Consider the following 12,142-nt stretch of genomic DNA (forward strand, 5'->3'; position numbering starts at 1 on the left):
AAAATAATTCCTTTTTGGGTAAATTAAGTCAACTTTTCTTTTAGCCTTCAAGAAAAAGTAGGCACTTTTATTTGAAGTCAGTATTCAATCCTGGCCTTTTCCTTAAAATGAGTCTTCTGGGAAGGCTTGATCAAACACACAATCCTTATCATTGGACTTAATTGTATGACTAATTGACAAAATCAGGCCTTTAGCATTCACACATATACTTTGTGCATATTTTTTTATTTAACAAATGAAGAGAATAATATTAGTTTTTCCACCTACTTTGCACTCTAATATTATACTGTACTATAATAGTAATATAGAAAACTAAAAGAACATCAAACTCATTATGATTCTAGAAACCTAAAATTGATATTCCTATATTTAATGAAGATTGCATAATTTTCAAATATAGAACTGAAACACCTGAAAGAATCTTACTAAGAGTATCAATAATGCATTTTCCATATGTGTATCCTTTTTAAAGACTAGCAGATGGTTGAGAAATTAAAATATTTAATTCTTAACACTATCTGTTTAAAATTTATCTTAATTAATAAGTAACCCTTGAATATTTGCATTTTGTGGGTTCCCAAAGTAAGGATACCTACAGTTTTCTTCGATTAATTCTGCATGTACTTTATAAACTGAAAGAAAAATGAAACTACATAATTGTTGGTTATTTCTAAATATTCTGTTCTTCAAGCTATTAAAGTCATATTTAGTTAATCATCAAAGGAGTCTGGCATGGGAGTAAATGCAAATATTTAAACCAAGAGTTAAAAATATGGCTTACAGATTCTAGTTTCTTTTTATGGAGAAAGTTTAAAGAGAGAGTGGTTAAGATGATTACTTCATATGCAAAGATTAATAATGTACTGATCACTTACACGAGAAAAAAAATACCTCAGTTGAAATATAACTGGGAATTAAACCTGAGCCTTTTTCCCTTTTGTCCTTTATTTTTGCATTCATTTTGACAGGATAGAAAAGGCACAGTTTTTAAGCAAATGAAATCTCTCTTGAGACCAGTCCCCTACTTCCTTGTCCTGCTAATCATAACCTTAAACCTACACCCTCCTACCACACTCTTAATTCCTGAAGTTTCTCACCAAGTCATCCAAACCAGCTTTCCTTCCAACTGTCCATCTTCTTGGTCCAGCCCTTATGCCATCTCCTTCTGTGATAGATTATTACTTCTGGGTTGTCTTCTCTTAGAAAAAAAGTGAAACATATGCATTAAAATGTGACAACAATGTCAGATAATAGCGTCAGTATTTTAATAGAGACTTTCTAGAAACACTTAATCCAAAGTCATTCTAAAATAAGGGAAATTTGGATCTTTTTGGAGAGAAATTCAAGAACAAAAAAATCTCTTCTTAGCATTTTTCCTACTATACTATGGACATATGTGTGGATAGGTAGGGTAGATCCTACCTATCATGAAGGCTCTGGACTGCTTTCTAAAAAATACGAAGGGTAGAAAAGTAAAAGACCATTAAGCATCAAACTAACTAATTGAAACATGGTAAGCAATTTAATTTCTTGTTCACTTGTGAAGATATATTTCCCATTAATAAATAAGAAAATAAATTGTCCAAATTGTATGAACTTATATAGGCATCTAATGCAAACAAAAAATTGTAATGTAATCCAAAATTCTTTGCTGAAAATTTCATAGGAAACAAAGAAAAGAAAGTTCACATTATGAAAACCACACTAGATCACCATTGTTGGCTTGTCCCATCTCTTAAGGCCTTCTCTCTCCAAAGCTCCCATGGCAGGAGGGTCCCTTTTCCACCTTTCCTCATGTTACTCTGGGCCTCTAGAAACTACATGTACCTTCTCTCAGAATTCTTAACCATTTACTTCAAACTTCTCAACTCTTTACTAGGCAGTTTAATTCAGCTCAGTGTCAATTTCTAGCTCCAAACTTGAACACGCAGATCTGGTTATATCTTTATGCTATATGGGTCAAGTTGAATTAAATCATCTTTAAGGACCCTTCTACCTTGAACATTCTGTGATTTCATATTCCCAATGAAACAGTCATAGCATGAGAAAAGGGTCTGACTGTTAGAATGAATATAACAAGTTAGGAAATTGGGATACAAATCTGAGAATTGGTCCATTGCTAAGCTGCCCAGTGGCTCATCAGGCATTACTCTCTATCCAATTCAGGTTAACATTTTTAAGAAATGAAAAGATCATTTAACTTGTCTAAATTATGGAAATAAAGTGACACTTTCTCATATCTTTCTATCATTTTTCCAATCCAAGAAAAATATAGCTAATGCCTGAAATCCATGTTTATCCATTCTTTGTATAAGTTAACAACAAATAGTCTATAAATATAGAAATTGAAATTAATACTAGTAACTCCTATCTCATAATAGTAGCTACAGATGGACATCAAACAGAAATTAATACACTGCTGAGAGTTTAATAGTGCTTAGTCTCTTCATATTCTATATTTTTTTCAAAAATAATTCAAGAGACTTACTACCTAAAAAGGAGATTAGTTTAAAGGTACAAAATGGAACTATTTTTAACCTCTTGTAAAACAACAAAGGTTGTGTAGCTAAAATATTCTTATGTTAAAACGTCAGTGGATCAAACTTAGGAAGTTTTCATTAAAGGATAAAAATTGTTTTCTCCTTCATGTTTTCTGAAGCTTAAAATTAATCAGATGTTTTGTAATCTTACAGTGCTGGACTTTAGCTGAAACTTCTCTGGCTGGCCACCCAACTGAGCCATGAAATTTAAGTCTTGAAATTCTCGTCACCTTTTTAAGCATCTATATATGGGTTAACATCAAGAAATGAATTATTTGATCCAAAAAAAACTTGTAACTTTTAAGAAATATATCAAATAAATAATTGGCCTAATCTTTTTTAAAGAGAAATTCATCTCTAGCCTAATTATAATAAACTATACAATGTAAATATTTTAAAAATGATTTTAAATAAAATTATTGCACATATAAGTAATGAATTGTTCAAAATTAGTTTTTCGTGATGTAGACATTGAAAAGAACAAAATTCTTTTATTAGAATAGTATTTATAGATTTGAAGTTTCTGTTTGCAAAAATAGCTATTTGATAATAATATGTTGCTATAAAAATATGCATTCAAATAGCATAAAGAAGTAATTTCAGTAACGTATGATGTTGACAATGGCAATTTCTTTCCAAAACACTTTTGATTCACAGTTGTGAGATATGCAGTATATTTAATACGTGTAGCTTAAATTATTAGATGAAATATATACAATTACTATTTCAATTTTAATTTTTATGTTTACATTAGATATTCATTCATTCATTAAAATTATATAAATTGGCCTCTCAGCATTTAATGTCTTGAAGGCAAATGCTGTTATTGATGAGTTCAAATTTCTCTTTGTTATTACATGGAAAATTGGCAAAAATTGCACGTCGAGAAGCATGGTATCTAAAAGCAAACATTGTCCTAGCATCAACAAACCCATTATTTATTTAGGAACACCAGTGTTCTTGCTGACAGGGCACAATTCTGAAAATAATGTTTCAGACTTACTTTATTGCTTATTATTTTAAGCAGTACCACCTAGTCTTTCATTCATGTGAAAGAAATGTATCAAATGCTCACTAAATGCTCAAAATGTATTGAATGCTCACTAAATGCCACGCATTTCCTAGGCTATGAGGATACAAGAGATTAATAAGATACAGTCCCTGACTTTGAAGTTCTTGAAGACCTCCCTAGGTCTTGAAGCCCACAGTTTAATAGGGAAGATAGAACCACAGAAAGATAATTACACTGTAACATTGTAAAGTGCTGTGCATGTAGAACACAAAGTACTCCTGAGGTGATAAAGAAGTATCAGAGGAGAAGCTCTAAATTAAAGGGCAATCTTGTCCGTAAATAAGATGTGTGGGCTCTAACCTCTTCAGGTAACTATGCAACTCAACAGACTGTAAAGCTTCAAATTTGCATTCTCTGGGTTCATTTGTGCCTATGAAGGAACTTTGCCTGAAGAAACGGAATGAGTAGGTAAAGGGCTGAGGGAAGTAAGGAGGGTAAGAATATGTGTAATTTCTAAATGTTTGATAAAATACCAAAATGCAGAAAGCAAAGAGTTAGACCTGAATTTAAAAGACAATTAAATTTCCTGTAGGAGTAAGAAAGAAAAGAAAGGCAGGCTGGCAATCAGAAAAAAAAAAAAGCAGAATTTGCAATTATTTGGATTTGCAGGCAAAGCTAAGGATGAGATTGGTCATTTTAATATTATAAACCCCAAAGAAATGTATTGTTCTGGTAAAAAGCTACAAAACTTCTATGGGGAAATAGTTCATCTAAGATGACTGACAAAGTCAGTAGACCACCCAAATATTTAGTGATAAAACAGTGTTCTTGATTCAAGCCATATTTATTTAATAATACCATGTGCCTGGAAGTCTGAGAGGGCTTTCCCAGGGATGTGAGTTTTAAACTGAGAATTTTTTAAATGGGCATAAAGAAAGATGAAAGAAAATAGCCTTCCAGGCACAGGGGACAAAATGTGCAAATGCTTGAGAAAAGAAAGAGCATGAAAGAAACTGAGAAAAGCTAGAGTTGAGGGGAAGCACAACGTGAGATGAGATATGAGAGTAGATGGTTTGTATGTCATCTTAGCTACAGTAGTATATTTGTTTTTCATGCTAAAAGCAATGAGAAGTTGAATGATTTTATTAGCCCAATGATATAATCTGATTTATGCTTCAGAAAATTACTCTGGTTGCAGTGTAGGGAAGAGACTAGAGAAGGCAAGAGTATATCTAGGAAGACTAGTCAGGGGATTAAGGCAATAGTCCCAGCAACAGATGGTGAGATCTTGACCTATATCAGTGGTATAGAAATGGAGAGAAACGGACAGATTGAAGAGATATTTAGGAGCAGTACTGGTCTTGGACCCAAAAAAGAGATCCCCTTCTATAAAATCCATTCTTTAGAAGGCCTCCTCCAGCTTCCTCCAGCTATGTTCTGCCCCAGCTATGTTCTGCTTCCAGCTATGCTCTGCTCACAAAACCGAGGATATGTCCTCCTCCTCTTCTAGACCATGATTCAGGCACCCTAACCCTGGAACTCCCAGTCCAAACAGCTCCGAACCTCTTCTAGGGCCAGAGAGTTCCCTTACATGAGTATATCTTTCCATGGGCAGACCATATTATTGATGTATTTACTCCTAGGTCTGAGAAGTGGCCAAGAGGCAGCTTTTGAAGGTGGTATATAATAAGCTGGGATATAATAAGTGGAATTTCCACATGCACATAAATAACGTCCCTTCATAGTACAGGATAAAGCCAGGGATAGGCAGAAAAGAGAGGTGGGCCAGGGCTGCGGGGTGGTTCTCTCCAGCACAAAACTCCAAGGAGAAATAATCAGCAGGACTGGATGGATTGAAAATGGTTGGTAAGAAAAGTAGAGGTGTCATGATGATTTCTAGCTTTCTGCCTTGTACAATTCAATGATTGTGGCATGACTCACAGGTCTAAGGAGCACTGGACAAAGACCAGAGCTATGTAGGAATATCATTAGTATGATTTGGACATGTTTGATTTCAGGCATGTTTGAGACATCTAAGAAGAGACGTCAAAGACAAGAAAAAGAAATATAAGGAATCCAAATTGGAAAGTAAGAAGTAAAGCTGTCACAGTTTGCAGACAACAGGATACTATACATAGAAAATGCTTAAAATGCTACCAAAAAAAAATACTAGAGCGCAACAATCAATTTGGTAAAGTTGCAGGATACAAGATTAATATACAGAAATCTGTTGCATTTCTATACACTAACAATGAACTACCAGAAAGAGAAATTAAGGAAACAATCACATTTACAATTGCATCAAAAAGAATAAAATATCTAGGAATAAACTTACCTAAGGAGGTGAAAGACCTGTGCTTGGAAAACTATAAGACACTGATGAAAGAAACTGAAGATGACACAAACAGATGGAAAGATATACCATGCTCATGGATTGGAAGAATTAATATTGTTAAAATGATCATACTACTAAACACAATCTACAGACAATGCAATGGCAAAATACCAATGGCATTTTTCACAAAACTAGAACAAATAATTTTAAAATTCGTATGGAACCACAAAAGACCCCGAATAGCCAAAACAATCTTGAGAAAGAAGAACAGAGTTGGAGGAATCACACTCTTAGACTTCAGACTATACTACAAAGCTACAGTAATCAAAACAGCATGGTACTGGCACAAAAACAGACACACAGATCAATGAAACAGAGTAGAGAGCCCAGGAATAAACCCATGCACTCATGGTCAATTAATCTATGACAAAGGAGGCAAGAATGTACAGTGGAGAAAAGACAGTCTCTTCAATAAGTGGTATTGGGAAAACTGAACAGCTGCATGTAAAAGAATGAAATAAGAACATCATCTAACATCGATACAAAAATAAACTCAAAATTGATTAAAATCTAAATGTAAGACCAGATACTATAAAACTCTTAGAGGAAAACATAGGCAGAACACCCTTTGACATAAATTTTAGCAATATTTTTTTGAATCTGTCTCCTAAGGCAAAGAAAACAGAAGCAAAAATAAAGAAGTGGGGCCTAATTAAACTTAAAAGCTTTTGCACAGCAAAGGAAACTATCAACAAAACAAAAAGACAACCTACTGAGTGGGAGAAAATACTTGCAAATGATATGACCAATGAGGGATTAATATCCAAAGTATATAAATAGCTCATACAACTCAATATCAAAAAAAAACCCAATTAAAAAATGGGCAGAATATCTGAATAGACATTTTTCCAAAGAATACATACAGATGGGCAATAGGCACATGAAAAGACGCTCAACATCACCAATCATCAGGGAAATGCAAGTCAAAACCACAATGAGATATTACCTCACACCTGTCAGAATAGCTGTCATCAAAAAGACCACAAAAAACAAATGTTGGCAAGAATGTGGAGAAAAGGGAATACTTGTACATTGTTGGCTACACATTGTTGGGTGCAGCTACTGGAAAACAGTATGGACGTCTTTCAAAAAACTAAAAATAGAACTACCATGATCCAGCAATTCCACTCCTGTGTGTATATCCAATTAAAAAAAAAAAAAAAAACACTAATGTGAAAAGGTACATGCACCCCAATGTTCACAGCAGCATTATTTACAATTGCCAAGATATGGAAGCAAACTAAGAGTCCATCAACAGATGAATTAATAAAGAAGATATGGTATACATATACAATGTAATATTACTCAGCCATAAAAAAAAATTTTGCCATTTGCAGCAACATGGATAGACCTGGAGGGTATTATGCTCAGTGAAATAAGTCAGATAGAGAAAGACAAATACTGTATGCTATCACTTATATGTGTAATCTAAAAAATAAAACAAACTAGTGAATATAACAAAAAAAGAAACTGACAGATATAGAGAACAAACTAATGGTTACCAGTGGCAGGAGGGAAGAGAGGAGGGACAAGATAGGGATAGGGAATTAAGAGGTACAAACTACTATGTGATAAAATAAATAAGCTATAAGGACATATTGTACAGCACAGGGAATATAGTCAATATTTTATAGTAACTATAAATGGAGTACAATTTTTTAAAATTGTGAATCACTATGTTGTACACCTGAAACTTGTATAATATTGTAAATCAACTATACCTCAATAAATAAAAACTATTAAAAATTAAAAGAACACTGAAAAAAAGAGAGATGTCAAGCAAGATAGTTATAGAGTTTAGAGGGCAGAGGCAAGGCCTAAGCTTGTAATATTATTTGTGAGTCATAAAGCAGTACAAGATTGAGATAGGCTGGGAAGAGAGTAACATGAGACAAGGAGAGGCCCATTATGTAGTGGAAAGATCAAAGATCAAATAACAGATGGCCAGAGAAGAGGAAACAAGTCAAGGCATTGTTATACCAGGGAATGTAAGGGAAGAAAATTTTGCTAAAGAGTTACAAATGTTACTGACAGGGACAGTAAACAAGAATTGAAATAACATCTATTGCAAGAGCATTACCAACGTCCTTAATAGAGCTGTTTGATGGAATGATGAGCCCAAAAACCACACTGGAGTGGCTGGAAAAGTAGATGGGAGGAGAGGAATAAATAACTACAGTATAGATAACTCTTCCAAGAAATCTGGATGTGAAGGGGGGCAATTGGAGAAGGTTGAGGGTGAAAGAAAATTTTCACTGATGAGCACTTAGAAGCCAATGACAAGGCTTTTACTGATTGTGGCTTTTATTTACTCTATAAGGAAGGGATTGCTAAGAGTGAATGACTTGGAATTGAATATTTGAGGGAAATTGAGAAAGTTGAAGTATTCATTAAAAAAAAAGAGGGCATGCACTAAACAGAGAGGCGTATTACCTGGGGCTAAATTGAAAAGTAAGAAAGTGTATTTGTGGCACTCATCTCCCTCTGCAACCCCCCATTAGGGCTCATGATAAACCCTCTCTCCCATTCCACAGCCCTCTGCACACCTCAAATGCATGTCTTAGATGCACCCCAGCATTACTGTTCTCTTAGGTTCACCAAGCCCCCCACTGGCACCCCACCTCTACTCTGTGTGCCTCCTCTCTAATGGACACCCCTTGCCAAAACTATCATTTCTGAATTTGTAGGCAAATTCAGGTGGGTGTTAAAGGTCAACAATCTTAGTAAACTATAACTCCACAAAATCTAGAAGTCTCTCCTTTATCTCAACCCCATGCTCCCAATTTCCTCAGCACTCTATTTCCTCCACAAAACCACACCTAAACTTCTTTGAAACAAAGGCATTTTAGAAGTATTGCTGTTCTGTTGGTTAATTCCTGAGTGGAATCTCAGATAGGAAACCAAGTGAAGAGCAGAACCTGAGGCAGAGGTTCCATGGTTCTTCAACTCTCACCATGTAGGTCCTATCCCACTAGGATAGAGGTTACTTGACCCTTGTAAATAGCCTGTAAGGCCTGAACTTTGGTGCTTGAACTTTGGAATATCTATTTGGTTGTTCAGAAACTTATTTTTCTCTTTTTCCTTTTTGGATCATTAAGGTTGTTAGATCAGTGTATCCTTACAAATGAAATGCTGCAATTTATATCCTACATGCCCAGTATAATATATAATAAGGTCTTTGAAGGGATACCCCATGTGTTATTATGTTCACTATATCTAACACGTGATCCAGTGCATACTTTGGATATGGAAGCCATTCAAAACTTTCACTGACCGTCAGTTTAACTTGACTGAGCAAGAGTCAATTGCACTCCTGTGGTAAGAGGCCATGAGCAACTTGATATTGATACCGTATGTCCTCCCACATTTTGTGTTTCTCATCGGAATGCAATCTGGGAATTAGTTTGGTTAGAGGGATAACATGGAGGCAAACATGTTAGCAGATGCTGACTTACTTCAATCCTGGCCAACTAAAAAAGCTAACACATTCTTGTCATTAGGCATATGGAGATGTGTTTACATAGCCTGATGATATATCCCATTGGTCCAGCAGCCACATTCACTGTCCAGAGTGTTGCTCAATTCTTAACCTGTTGCTGTATGGCTGACACTTCTCTGCACTCCCCACCCAAATCCAAGTCCCAAGCCAATACTAATTCCCATTTATAATCTTTTGTATGCACTTTAGGTGAGTAAACAAAAGGGGTGCTAGAAAAGTTCAAATATGAAACTCTTTCCAACGATTCAACCACCTTGTTACGCAAGACCACCTGTAGAGAACTTGCTCAAGGTCACTTACTACACTGGTGCTATTGCTTCTTCATTAGCCATATTAAACTGATAGCTACAATAACCTAAATCAGTCCATTCAGAGGTTATTCTTTGATTCGTTTTGACTATACCTTAAAATTTTGAGCACATTTCTGGGAAATATCAAATATGGAATGTGTCTGCAAGGATGAGGAGGAGAAGGTATGAGTAATATTCTTTTACTCAGTAGGAAAAATCTGGTGTAGTCAGACATTAATACAGATATCCTTTTTTTTAAATTAAAAAATGTTTTTATAGCAAAAAAAATGATTAGATTGCATCTTATTTTTAATATTCTTTGCTATCCACACACTGGGGTACATCTAACCAACTTGTGCATATGTTGGAGTCTCTCCATCTGTAGCCATGATCATCTAAGAAGGATTTCTATACCCTGTGAACTTGAAATTATTTCCTAATGCCTGATGGCACAATCCAAAATCTATATTAGCTTGCTCCTTATTGCCAAAAGGCTCTACAACCCATCAACTAAAATAAGATTCTTATTTTCAACTATCTTTAGAACAGTTTTTCAAACAGGGTCACAAAATAAATTTCGTGCCATGACCAATATTTTTTAGTAAAATAAAATGAACAGAAATGATCAGAGTACATTATATATAGTAGGATAAATATCATCTTGTGAAATGTTTGCTATATATGTCATTAGTTCATTATGTAAAATGCATTTCTTACTACAGTCACTGTCAAAACACTTGGAGATCTATTCCTCCCCTTAAAATCCACTTGACATAAGCTCAGTATGTATGTTCAAAATCAATTTGTCATCTTCCCACCACAACCCTCATTTAATTTTCTTCCAAATTTACCCATTTGACTTATTATTCCCTAATTCTCCATGTCACTCATTTTTATAACCTTATAGTAATTTTAATGCCTCCTTCTCCTCAACCTCAAGTATCCAATCTGTCCCTAAATAGTTTTGATCCATTCTTTAAAATCACACATTTATCCTTATCCCCCCAAACCCTGACACAACTCTGGTTCAGGCTCTCACCAAATCATGCCTGAGTTATTATAATAAACTCTTAATTAATGTTCATACATGGAGTCCTTATATGCTCTGATTAATCCTAAAACTTTTCTCTCCTTAAAGTCTTTTAATGTTTCCCCATTACATTTTAAATAAATTCCAGGCTCCTTGCCCTGGTATTCAAAATGTTCAGGAATCTGATTCCACTAGTTTATAACATCCGTGAAAGCAGAGGCTTTATCTTTCTCCATCACTGCAGTATCCCTAGTGGATAACACATGATTGGCACATAACATGTGTTCAATAATATTTGTTAAATGGATGAGTAAATGAGTGAACAAATAAAAGAAGGATCTCTGTAGCATAATCTTTTATTTCTCTTTCACATATAAGTTCCCCTATTAAGACAGTAATATTCAGTGTAACATTTTTTGCAACCCTATAAAATATATAACACCATAATGGGTGAGAAGATTGTGCAAGGTGCTGCAAGGTCATCTTCATCTTACCCAGCATATACCAAGCTCATTTCCAGACCAGGTCTCTGTTTATTAGGCAGTCTCCCACCAGGATGACTTTCCTCTGCTTTCTATTTATATAAATCCTCCTCCTCTTCAGAGCACACCTCAGAACTTTCTCTCCCCCAGTCTTACAGTCTTCTCACTCTCTTCTGATAATTTCTATTACTTTTATTAGTTCTTAGTCATACCTCTTGAATTTTATGGTTTTATTAAATTGTAATTGTTTTATAAGAGTAAAGATTTGTCCTATTTATTGTATTCTCCACAAAATCTCAGTCCAGTACTAGACACCTAGTAGAGAGTTGTTAAACCCATTGATTAAATTTAATTAGTAAAAATGTGCAAAATGATTGTATTGTGGAAAAAAACTAAGGAATGTTATTAAATATCCATCTCTAGCAAATTTAAGAGACACACAAGTAATCACATACATTCCTAGCATGTAGTATTTATGAGTATTCATTCACAAATGTTTGTTGAGTGAATGAATGAGTAAAAAAACAGATAAACAGTTTCTAGTCTAGTGTCTATAAACTCTTTGATATCCATGAAAGCCTAATGAAAGTCCATGGGCTTATTGTCAATATTGCAAATAATAATAATAGAAATTTTGTGTTTACTCACAATGAGACTTCAAATACTAACTAAAATCTCAAGTGCCTTTACATTAGATTAGAGGTATATCAACTGTACTGAAGCACTGCTGAGTGTGTCAGGAGAAAAATGCAGCAGTTTATTTAACAAACATTTATAAAGTGCCTACAATGTGCCAATGTTGTAGCAGTGCTCAGATGAGCTCATTCCCTCCTCAGAAGAACCCTATAAGGGCAACACTGTTATTATCTCTATTTTACAAATGAAGAAACTGAG

The 12,142-nt window shown here is 34.6% G+C and overlaps 1 long non-coding RNA gene across 2 annotated transcripts in view; it reads right to left on the reverse strand.

Annotated features, from left to right (window-relative positions):
- Positions 1 to 1,047: 1,047 nt before the first annotated feature.
- LOC103009902 (uncharacterized) overlaps positions 1,048 to 12,142 on the reverse strand; it is a 117,949-nt gene continuing 106,854 nt past the window's right edge. The window contains exon 3 of one of the 2 annotated variants that reach the window (XR_009008426.1): positions 1,048 to 1,198. This is a non-coding gene — a long non-coding RNA (uncharacterized LOC103009902). The remainder of the gene's footprint in view (positions 1,199 to 12,142) is intronic. The other variant, XR_009008427.1, reaches the window with a different exon arrangement.

Source organism: Balaenoptera acutorostrata, chromosome 5 (genome assembly GCF_949987535.1).
Source record: "Balaenoptera acutorostrata chromosome 5, mBalAcu1.1, whole genome shotgun sequence".
Lineage (NCBI taxonomy): Eukaryota > Metazoa > Chordata > Mammalia > Artiodactyla > Balaenopteridae > Balaenoptera > Balaenoptera acutorostrata.